This window comes from Carcharodon carcharias (genome assembly GCF_017639515.1).
Source record: "Carcharodon carcharias isolate sCarCar2 chromosome 24 unlocalized genomic scaffold, sCarCar2.pri SUPER_24_unloc_2, whole genome shotgun sequence".
NCBI lineage: Eukaryota > Metazoa > Chordata > Chondrichthyes > Lamniformes > Lamnidae > Carcharodon > Carcharodon carcharias.
Window position 1 is genome coordinate 1,633,961 of NW_024470595.1, and position 12,756 is coordinate 1,646,716.

Below are 12,756 nucleotides of genomic sequence, written 5' to 3' on the forward strand. Positions count from 1 at the left end.
GTAAGCTCATCGAAATGAAACATTAACTCTGATTTTTTTCCCTTGTCGGGTGCACGATCGGGGACCTGGAAGCGGTTGTAAAATGCACCTCTGCCCGATCAGCCCCGCGACCATGATCTTACGCTGCTTGGCCAATGGAGAGGCAGCCAGTGTGAAGCGTTCCCGGGGAAAGGCTCAGCACTGCCGCTGGGGGAGGGAAGAGGGCGGCACCGACCTCACTGTAAGTGCTGGTGAGCGCTTCCAGTGAGCTCCCTGAAGGCAGACAGATGCCTCAGAGAGCTGCAGCCCCCCGGATAATAAAAGAAAAGCACAAAAGTGCTGCAAAACTGTCCATGCAGCACTATCAAACACTTGAAAGCAGGTCTCACAAAAAAAAAGTCCCCAGATATTTATTTTTATTATAAATCCTAACGGAGATTTCATCCCTCCCTTGGATGAGGCTTCATCAACAGTGTAAAGGTCGATTGGCTGGTCCGCCAACGTCAGGTTGGATGGGCCACGAAAACCCGCTGACAACTGGGCCGTTAATGGATTTAATTTCCCGCTTAATTGTACGCGGGGCGGGGAGCTCTTCAACGTTTGCGAATGCCCGCCAAGCGAAATAGCGCGAGTGCGCGATGACGTCAGGACGCTCGTCCGTGATCATCTCGCACGATTCCACACCTGCTTGCGTTCGGCACGCGCCCTCCTGCGGGACTCTGGGCTCTGTTTATCCCTTCAGAGATATTGTTTCACAGGCTGAATATTTACAGAATATCCCTTTATATTTCACAATGACAGTATCAATAATAGATTGCTTTTACGTTTTGAAATTGTTTCTTGAATGTTTCACACTGTTTATTATTATTTTAATTAGTTACGTTCTTTGAAAGAAACTGGAAATATATTCTGATTTCTGTTATTTTTCTACCTCGAACCCTCCTCCACCCCCCAGTCTATGGGGCACTAATCTGACAGATTCTTGTGCAAAGGATCTTGCCTCTGTTTTTAATCGCTCACTGAAGGATCTGAACCTGGGTAACAACAAACTGCGAGATTCAGGAGTGAAACAACTGTCTGTAGCTCTGAGGAGACAGGACTGTAAAATACAGAAACTGGGGTAAGTACTAGACAGTGTGAGATTGTGTTTAGAGTAACTAAATTTTTAACAATATATTTTGAGCACTGTTACTAGTATTGAAAAAAAACTCTCCTTTATTATTAGTGTTAACCATGAATAAAAGCAAACATTTAATTTGATTCATGTTATTTCTCTCTGACCCTTAGGCTATGGGATGCCGTTCCCAAAGATCTTTCTGTTGGGGGTTTAGGGGAATAATGTGAAGACCACCCTCCTCCTCAGAGTTGGGCAGCTGTCCCAGTCACATGGCCATTAATTTGCGAAAAAGAGAAAAATGGTTACATGTCAGAAGCGAGGAAATGTGGTGAGGTCGCTCTGTTAATAACTGATTACATTAGTACAGTAGTCAGAGATGACCTTAGTTCAGAAGATCAAGATGTAGAATTAGTTTGAGCAGAAATAAGTATTGGCAACGGTAAAATGTCATTTTTTTATTCTTTCATGGGATCTAGGCATCATTGGTTAGGCCAACATTACTTGCCCATCCCTACCTATCCTTGCGAAAGTTGTGGTGAGCTGCCTTCTTGAACTGCAGCAGTCCATATGGGGGTAGAATATAGGCCCCTCATATCTTCACACTTTCGGACAGAATATACAAAAAAAAAAATCTGCGCTTGTAAGAATGGTGCTGCAATAATTGCGTGTTATTTTAATCTTCATACATATTGGATGAAACAGAATGGCAAAGGTTGCCTGAAAGATGTGTTCGTAGACTGTATTCAAGACAGTTTCGTAGTGAGTATGCTCCAGTGCCAACCACAGAATGGCTATTTCAGACCTGCGAATGTTCAATGAGACCGGATTAATTAATGGCATCTTAGTAAAGGTGCCTTTTATCAGCAGAGTATGAGAGCAAGCCAGTTAGAAGTACAAAAGCTAATACAGGTTCTCCAAATATTTATATAGGAAATGAGTTTTAAAGTGTGCATAGGTCTCTTTGAAAATGAGGCCGGGAAACTAACAATGGGAGATGAGGTAATGGCAGAAGTGTTGAACAGGCATTTTGTGTCTCTTTTCACAGTAGAAGACATAAGAAACATCCCAAAAATACTTGAAATTCAAGGGGGGAAAATAAAGGAGGAACTTAAAACAATCAGGGTTATGAGGGAAAAGGTATTAGGGAAACTATTAGAACCAAAGGTTGACAAGTCCCTTGACTTGATGTCTTTCAGCATAGGGTCTTAAAGGAAGTGGCTGCAGACATAGTAGATGCATTGGTTGTGATCTTCCAAAATTCCCTAGATTCATGGAAGGTTCAGCGGATTGGAAATCACATGGGGCGAATGTATTAGATTTATTTGAGGAAGTAACATGAAAATTGCTGAAGGAGAATCTGTAGATTTGGTGCACTTGGATTTCCAAAAGCAATTTGAGAAGGTGTCACATCAAAGATAAAAAAAGATAACAAGATAAGAATTTGTTATGCAGGTGTTAGCATATTAGTATGCATAGATCATTGATTAGCTAACAGCAAACAGAGAGTTGGGGTAAAGGGCCATTTTCGGTTTGGCAAACTGGTACTAGTGGAGTGACACAGAGGTCAGTGCTGGGGCCTCAAGTACCTGTGTAAATTAAAAGCAAAATACTGCGAATGCTGGAAATCTAGAACAAAACCAAAAATACCTGGAAAAACTCAGCAGGTCTGACAGCATCTGCGGGGAGGGACACAGTTGATGTTTCGAGTTTGGACGACCCTTCATCGGAACTAAGACATGTAGAAATGCGATATTCTGTCTCATTTATTTCTGTCTTAGTTCTGATGAAGGGTCATCCAGACTGAAAATGTCTATTGTGTCCCGCTCCACAGATGCTGTCAGACCTGCTGAGATTTTTCCAGGTACCTGTGTAAATTACTTGGGTGAAGGAACAGAATGGATGGTAGCTACATTTTCCTATGGCGCAAAGGTAGGAAAGTAAGTTGTCAAGTTACTTGGACATAACGAGTCTACAAAGGGATTTAGATCGGTTAATTCCACAAATAATTGGCAAATGGAGTTTAATGTGAGACAATGTGAATTTGTCCTCTTTGGCTCTAAGAATAGAAAAGCATTATCTTACCTGAATGGAGAAAGACTGCAGACTGTATGGTACTGAGGGATCTGGGTGCCCCAGTTCATGAATCCCTAAAATTCGGCATGCAGTGGAGCAAGTGATTAGTAAGACAGTTGGTATGCTGGCGTTTACATGGATGTTGTGGATAAAGCAGTTGCAACGATTGCCTAGTAAACTGAAGATCCTAAGTGTGAATCTTAGTGGTGTCTTTACCCAATTTCCATACGAGGTTTTGAAATGTGACGTGTTTACAACAAAAATATATCCTTTTGATGCACAAAAACCCCATAACCAAAGTGTCCCAACGGAAGAAATCAAGAATTGTATTAGATCAAGGGAAGAGATGTACAAAGTTGCCAGAAAAAGGAAAGCCTGAGAATTGGGAGCATTTTAGAAAACTGCAGAGGAGGACATAGAAATGGATGAAGAAAGAAAAGATGGAATATGAGAGTAAACTAGCAAGAAACACAAAGAGTGATTGTAAATGCTTCTGTAGGTATGTAAAGAGGAAAATATTAGGAAATATAAATGTGGGTCCATTTCAAGGAAAGTCAAGAAAATTTACAATGCAGAATAAACAAATGACAGAGAAATTAAACAAATTGTTTGTCTTTCTTCACAGAGAAAAATACTAAACATTGCTCAGAAATAAAGGAGAATCAAGGTACTAGTGTAAACGAGGAACTGCAAGATATTAATCTTAGTGAAAAATAAAATAGAGAAATTACTGGGACCTAAAGTAGATAAATTCCCTGAAACTGATGATCTACATCCTAGAATGTTGAAGGAAGTGGCTGCAGAGATAGTAGTTGGTGATCATATTTCAACATTCTGTAGCCTCTGGAATGGTTCCTGCAGATTGGAAAGTGGAAAATATAACCATGTTGTTTAAGAAAGGAGGGAGAGTATAAACTGGGAACGAGAGACCTGTTAGCCTGACATAAGTAGTAGGGAAAATCCTAGATTCTGCGATAAAGTATGTGATAATAGAACACTTTGAAAATAATGGTAGCATTGGGCAAATTCAACATGGATTTATGAAATGGAAATCATGTTTAACATACCTGTTGGGGTTTTTTGAGGATGCAGTCAGCAAAGTAAACAAGAGGAGACCCAAGGATATGGTACAGTGAGGTAGCGCAAGGATCACAGCCGCAGCTATTCACAATCTATATCAATGATTTGGATGTGGGGATTAAATGTAATATTTAGAAGTTTGCAGGTGACAGGAAATTAGGTGGAAGTGTGAGTTGTGGGGAGGATGCAAAGATGCTTCAAGTGGGTCTGGAGAGCATAAGAGAGTGGCCAAAATTTGGCAGAAGGAATACAATCTGGAGAAATGTGACGTTATCCACATTGGCAGGAAATAACAAATACAGGTTATTTGCTAAGTAGTGGGAGACTAAGAAGCGTTGATCTTCAAAGGTATTTTAATGTCCCTGTTCATGACTCATTTAAAGCTAACATGCAGGGACAGCAAACAGTTAAAAAGGTAAATGGTATGTTGGCTTTTATTACAGGTGGATTTGAGTTTAGGGGTAAAGATGTCTCACTGCCTTGGTGAGGCCGCAACAGTAGCATTATATGCAGTTTGTGTCTTCTTATCTAAGGAAAGATATACTTGTCTAGACTAAGTGCAATGAAGATTCCACTAAAATCATTCCTGGAGCAATGCTTGGTGACAAAAAATAAATAGACTGGGTTTCTATTCTCTGGATTGCAGAAGAATGAGAGGTGATTTCATTCAGGCATACAAAATTCTTAAAGGGATTGACAGTGTAGATGCAGGTAGGAGGTTGCCCCAGGCTGGGAGTGTCTAGAACCAGGGGACACAGTCTCAGAATAAGGGGCAGGCCATTTAGGACTGAGATTTGGAGGAAGTTCTTCACTCAGAGGGTGGTGAATCTTTGGAATTCACTGCCCCAGAGGGCTGTGGAGGCTCAGTCATTTAATATGTTCAAGACTGAGAGGTACAGATTTCTACACTTTGAAAACATCAAGGGATATCGGGTTAATAGAAGGAAATGTTGTCGAAGTGGAAGATGAACCATGATCTCAATGAATGGTGGAGTAAGCTTGAAGGGCTGAATAGCTTACTCCCGCTCCTATTTCATATGTTTTTATTGCAAGGGGAATGCATTGTAAAAATAAGGAAGTTTTGCTGCAGCTATACAGGGCCTTAGTCAGGCAGCATCTGAAGTAAAGTTTACAGTTTTGGCCCATTTACTTAAGAAAGGGTATAATTGCATTAGAATCAGTTCAGTGAAGGATCCCTCAACTGATTGCTGGGATGAAGGGGTTTATTTTATGAGAAAAAGTTGAGAGATTATACACGTTGGAGTTCAGGACGCTCAGAGGTGATCTTATTGAACATACAAGATCCTGAGGGGAGTTGACAGGGCGTATGCTGAGAAGGTCTTTCTTCTTATAGGAGTAGAACTAAAGGACACTGTTTAAAAAAATAGGGGTCTTCTAATTAAGACTGAGATGAGAAGAAATGCAGTTAGTCTGTGGAATTCTCTTCCCAAGAGGTAAGTGGAGGCTGGGTCATTGAATATATTCAAGGCTGAGTTAAGGTAGATTTTTGTTTGACAAGAGAATTGAGGTTTATGGCAGAACGACAAGAAAGCAGAGTTGAGGCCAGAATCAGATCAGCCATCATCTTATCAAATGACGGTGAAGGCTTGAGGGACTGAATGGCCTAGTCCTGCTCCTAGTTATTCTGTTCTTATTCCAACACATTCTTCAGACTAGAATCTGTGACCAGTGATGGATAGAGAAGCATTATGCTTTGTGGCCACCAGAGGCTCTCCTGTGGCCATTCATTAAGCCATTCGACCTCTCAGCTCCACCAACCATCCGCCCTGCCTTCAGGCCTCCCAGCTGCAGCTCTTCATCTTCCATTGGTGTAAGGATGGCAAGATGTGGACACCCGCTCCTTCCCTGACATCACGTGCTCTCTTCCAGAAGCACATAAATTTCTATCGCTACTCACCCATCAAAGATACACATTAGTCTATGCTGATGTTAGCCTGGCTGTGCATCAGGTCACCACAGAGATGCCCTTTGCATGTGGCCACTCAGTTTTGGTAGTGCAGGAGTCAACTCGCACTGGCCAAGGCCTTCCACAGAGAGGCTGACATGTCTCTGACAGTCAATGCTGCTACCTGGGCATTCTTAGTTACGTATAAGGCTGTACGTTTAAACTTGTTTGCTGCACTCACCTTCCCAGAATACATCAGGATATTGATCCTTTTGTGTCACTCCAACACCGTGCCCCACACCTGCTCACCTCCTTGGCAATCTCCACCCAGGCTTGCTTGGATTGACTGGGCCGATCTCTTCCTCCCGTCCTGAGGGAATAAGACCTCCTTCTGAGCCAGAGCAGCCTGGAGAAGCGCCTCCAAGGAGGCATTAGTAAATCAGGGATGTTGCCTTCATAGCCCCATTAAGCTCACAAACATCATCCTCCACTTGACCACAAACTTATTTCCTGAGTCAGGGACCATCCCGTGTCCCACGCCCTCATGACGTGGAGATACTGTGCTTTTGTCTTTTGCCATCATCCCTTTTTTCATTTAATCACACCTCAAATTCCATTTTGATCCCTCCTTGCCCCAATATCCCCCAAACCTCGTAGATTAAAATCTGTCAAATCACTGCTATTTCCCAGTTCTAATAAGGGCTCCGACTTTAATATGGTAGAATTCTTCATCAAGATGGAGAGTGAAGTAGTGGATTCTGAGACTAGGGTCCTGAATCGTAATAAAGGAAGCTACAGTGGTATGAGGTGCGAGCTGGCTATGATGTATTGGGAAAACGTTACTTAAAGGGGTGTCGGTGGATAAGCAACGGAAAAAATTCAAAAAGCGCGTGGGTGAACGGCAACAATTCTTTATTCCTGTCGTGCAACGAAGTAAAACAGGAAAGGTGGACAAAACATAACTTACAAGGGAAATTAGAGGTAGCATTAGATCCAATGAAAAGGCATAAAAATTGGCCAGAGTAATCAACAGACCTGAGGATTGGGAGCTGTTTAGAATTTGCAAAGGAGGGCGAAATGATTGACTAAAATGGAGAAAATAGAGTATGAGAGTAAGCCAGCGGGGAACATAAAAAAACTGACTGTAAAAGTTTCGATAAGTATGTGGAGGGAAAAAAATTGGTGAAGACAAATGTAGGTTCCTCACAGACAAAAACAGCGGAATTTATCATGGGGAACAAACAGGTGACCGACCAACTAAACACATACATTGGTTCTGTCTTCACAAAGGAGGACACAAATAACATTATTGAAATTTTGGGGAACAAATGATTTAGTGCACGGGAGGGACTGAAATAAATCAGCATTAGTAGGGAAATGGTGTTGGGGAAATTAATGGAACTGAAGGCCGATAAATCCCCAGGGCCTGATAATCTCCATCCCAGAGTATTTAAGGAAGTGGCCCGAGAAACAGTGGATGAATTGGTGGTCATTTCCGAGATTCTATAGACTCTGGAACAGTTCCTACATATTGGAGGGGAGCTAATGTAACCCCACTTTTTAAAAAGGGAGGTAGAGAGAAAAAAGGGAATTACAGACCAGTCAGCCTGACATCAGTAGTGGGGAAAATTCTCGATTCCATTATAACAGATTTAATAGCTGAGCAGTTGGGAAAAGTGGCAGAATCGGACAAAGTCAGCATGGATTTATGATAGGGAAATCATGCTTGACAAATGTACTGGAATTTTGTGAGGATGTAACTAGTAGAGTTAATGAGGGGGACCCAGTGGATGTGGTTTATTTGGACGTTCAGAAGGCTTTCAACAAAGTCCAGCCTAAGAGATTAGAGTGTAAAATTAAAGTGGGGCAGTGATTTGAGATGGATTGAAAACTGGTTGACAGACAGGAGTAAACGGGCATTTTTCGGAATGGCAGGCAATGACTAGTGGGGTACCGCAGGGATCGGTGCTGGGATCCCAGCTATTGGTAATATATATTAACTATTTAAATGAGGGAGTTAAATGTAATATCTCCAAATTTGCATACGACACAAAACTGGGAAGGAGGGTGAGCTGTGAGGAGGATGCAGAGATGCTTCAGTGTGATTTGGACCAGCTGAGTGAGTGGGCAAATGCATGGCAGATGCAGTATAATGTGGATAAACGTGAGGTTATCCACTCTGGTAGCAAAAACAAGAAGGTAGATTATTATCGGAATGGCGATAAATTGAGAAAGGGGAATGTGCAATGAGACCTGGGTGTCCACGTGCACCAGTCGCTGAAGGTAAACATCCAGGTGCAGCAGGCAGCAAATAAGCCAAATGGTATGTTGGCTTATATAGCGAGAGGATTCGAGTACAGGAGCAGGGATGTCTTGTTGCAATATTACAGGGCCTTGGTGAGACCACACTTGGAAAATTGTATGCAGTTTTGGCCTCCTTACCTGAGGAAGAATGTTCTTGCTGTCGAGGGACTGCAGCGAAGGTTAACCAGACTGATTCCTGGGATGGCGGGACTGACATATCAGTAGAGATTGAGTCGTTTAGGATTATTTTCGCTAGAGTTCCGAAGAATGATGGGGGATCTCATAGAGAGATATACAATTTTAGCACGAGTAGACAGGGTAGAGGCAGGAAGGATTTTCCCGATGGTGGGGAAGCCCAGAACTAGGAGTCTCACCCTGAGGATACGGGGTGGACCATTTTGGACTGTGTTGCGGATACATTTCTTCAGCCAGAGAGTGGTGAACCTATGAATTTGCTACCACAGAAAGTAGTAGAGGCCAAAGCATTGTAAGTTTTGAAGACGGAGTTAGATGTAGCTTTTGGGGCGAAAGGGATCAAAGCATATCGGGAGAAAGCGGGAGCAGGCTGTTGAGCTGAATGATCAGCCATGATCATAATAAATGGCGGAGCAGGCTCGAAGGGCCGAATAGCCTACTCCTGCTCCTAATTCCTATGTTTCTATGTCTAACTCTCTTTCTCTTTTCACAAATACTTGCCTAATCTGCTGAGTATTTCCAGTATATTATATGTGTATTTAATTTGGCAGCATTAGTAGTATTTTCTTTTTCCTTTGTAAATGGATGTTGTTCTTTTGGAATGTCTTTTACTGTATATTATTATTAATAGTATTCGTCAAAACACTGTGGAGTTACCATGATTCCTGTTATTTTTCTCCCGCTGTTCCTTACTCTAAAGTGGTAACCGTTTCACTGATTCTTGTGTCGAGGATCTCGCCTCCGCTCTCAGTACAAACTGGTCACTGACAGATCTGGACCTGGCATTTAACTCCTTCACAGACTAATCTGTCCCCGCTCTCTGCCGCCTCATCCTGACCTGCAGGACTCTGAATCTGATCAAGTGAGTGTTTTTGTTAATTTTTAGTGTAATAATTAAAATATAATTGGGATTTTAAAATATAAATTGGCCTGAATCTATCAAACAGCAGCAATGAAAAGCGGATTGCCGCTGCTCGACAAGATTCTCCCAAACTGAAACTGCTCCATTTTCCTCCCGGGACCTTCAGCAGTGACCCCCAACACCCCCCCCGCCCCCCGGAGTCCCATCAGATCAGAGTCTAGTCGGGTCAGGGGAGAGTGGTGGGGTCGGCGGGGTCGGTGGGGGGGTTTAATGCGGTCAAGTTGACGGCTAATGGAGCTTGGTCAGCGGCCTTGTTGGGTCGGGCTGTAAAGCTGGAAGTTTAATCAGATTTGGTCCAGGACAGAATTGGGAGGGTCAGTAGGGAGTCGGGTTGGTGGGGGTGGTTGGAGGGGTTAATCGGGTAGTGTGGGTGTAGTATGATGGTCAGTGGGGGGTGGGGTTGGGTGATTCGGGGACTCGGTTGTGGAGTTACCCAGTTATTAGACCAGGTTTTACAGTCTAACATTTCCTGGGTAACTACCCAGGTAAGTCCTGTGGATTTGTCCCAAGTCTCCGATTCTAACCCAGAGTCAGAGACATTCACACAGGGTCCCGGGCAGCAGGGGTATTACCCAGTGGAAATTTAAACCTCTGGGGCAATTCCCACGTAGGCCCGCGAGTCAGGACATGACAGGGACCCGCTGCCCATCTTCAGCCATATGTCTGGTCTCTGATGACCCAGTGAGCAGGAGATTTGTCCCATTAACTGTTATTGACACTGTTGTTCAATCTGTTTATTCCTCTTTAATCTTTCATCTGCTTCAGGCTGAAATACAATCAGTTCAGTCAAAAGGGAAAAAAAATCAGCTGGAGCCGCTGCAGGGAACCAGATCTGGACTGAGTGTGAGATGTGAACCTTTGGATTTATAAACATTCCTGTTCTCATTATAGGAACATTTTTAACGGAGTTTCTGTCCCTCCCCTTTAACCGGCCGCGCTCCAGGTCTTAATCCTATTGGCCGTTGCCCAGTTCTCAGCTCGAGCTGAGTGAGCGTCATCTCCCATTGTGACGTCTGAGGCCCAGCAACAGGGTCACGAGACACAGCCGCCCAGCACCAATGGCGCTGCTTCTGCAGGATATACGGGGCTGAATGTTCCCCCATGGGGCACTGGGGAAATGTACAGACAGGGAGGGCCCAGGGTGGGGATCAGTCTGGGCTGCAGTGGGACATTGACAATGACACTCAGTATTCCTGGGATTGGGGGTATAGCCCCTCGGGCTCCCGCTCAGTATCACTGCCCAGTGACCCTGCTGGGAAGTGAACCTGTGTGGGATCAGGGTGGGTACAGGGTCTGTTCAGCTGGGATAGATCCCACTGTCCAATAGAGATAAACACCCACTGCATGGGGTGTCCCAGAGAGAGTATCCTAACGGGGAGGTTCCAGCGCATTCTGTAACGAGGGATTGAACTGAATTAACAACGCTTTTCTGTCGTCCCTAAGAAAGAAATCATCAGTTGTTGAAACAATGTGTTGAATTTAGACTCTGCCCTATTGATATTGCTGCAATTTACACACTGAAGGGTGAGTTTCTAAACAGCTGGAATGACAAAGAGGACTGGAGTGTGTCAAATAAAGACGTTGACCTGGTAAATTCACCCATCCGCTCAAAGAGTAACAAGTTGTGGAAGTTAAGTGACCCAGTGGAAACTACACTGCAGTAAATGGACAGGATCCATGTAGGGACCCACAGGCTGAACCTCTGCGGGCCTAATGCATGGATTGTGGTCTAAACACAGAGCAGCATCGCCAACATTTAAACAGAGAGAAGATAGTTTGATGTTCTGGGTCAGGTTCCCTAAGATGTAACTTTGTTAGATTGATATTATTTTCCAGATACTGATGGACCTGTTGTACATTACATTATTTCCTGATTTATTTTGCATTCACCATCACATACAGTTTGTTTATTCTCCCCTCACTGTGGTGCAATAAATGGTGAAGTTTCACTGTGTTCATCAGGCTTCAAAAAATTAACGAATTGGAACCAATAATTTGAAATCAGTAATGAGCAGATTCGAACAACAGGCTCACACAAGAAAGATGATCTGTTATTAGATATCTCCTGGGGCCACAGACTGACAGATCAAGGGACAGAGAGATAAGACTCTATGGTTGAATGTAGGAATCAACTCAGAAATGTCAACATAATCACCATACAGTAATGAGAGATTTATACTGATATAGTGGAAAGAACAGGTAACAGAGACAAACAACCATACTTTGTAAAGTCTTTTCCACACTTTTATGATTTCACTGACAGCCAGTTTACGCTCATAACCCACAAATTGCAATGAGATAAGTGGGCCCTTTAATGGAATCGATTTCAACTATCAGGGAAGGATTGTGTTTGGGATTATGTTGCTGGACGAACAATCCAGGGGTTTTGCTGATAACCCAGAGAACCTGAGTTCAGATGACAGTTTGAGAATTTTAATTCAGTTTAACAGAAGCTGTATTTTAAATAGAAACTGTTGTCATTGATCATTAATCTTCCTGAGTGTTTGTAAAGGAAACGTGCCGTCCTTAACTGGCCTGTTTTGTCTCTGACTCCAGACACTCCAATGTGATTGACTGTCATGTTCGCGGCCTCTGAGGTGCCCGAGTATTCCGCTTAGTTGTATCAAACAGTCACATCGATCATTCAAGGAGATGCCCCAACAGCGACATCTCAGGGCAATTTGAGTCGACAATTATAGTGAATTCACTAGCGACAGCCACAGCTGGGAAGTGGGTGGAACTTGTCACTCGGGCGTAAAACTGGTGTTTCAGATCCTTGAAATGGAAATTGAAAGTTTTCTGTGAGGCCGCTGAATTCTAATGCCAGTTTCTCACCAGAGGAGCAAGTTGGGGGATAAATGTTCATGCAGAAACCGGGTAGCTGCCCAAATCTTCTTGTATTAGAGCGGCTGGGATGTGTTATATCCACTGGAACAGAGAGAGAGCGCCAGAGATTAACACCTAAATACAGAGCTTAGAGGCTCTTCTCCGCATCATCACATCTCTCTTAAAAGAGCTGGGACCACAGGAAAATGGCACTGCGGCCCAGCTCCTTCTCTATAGCGATCAGTAAGAAACATGTGCTACACCCACGCTTTCTCTTTGTCAGATCTGAACAATTATTATGTGTTGTGTCTCCTGTTTAATGGACCTAGAGCTTGTCTTCTTCCCTATTATTCC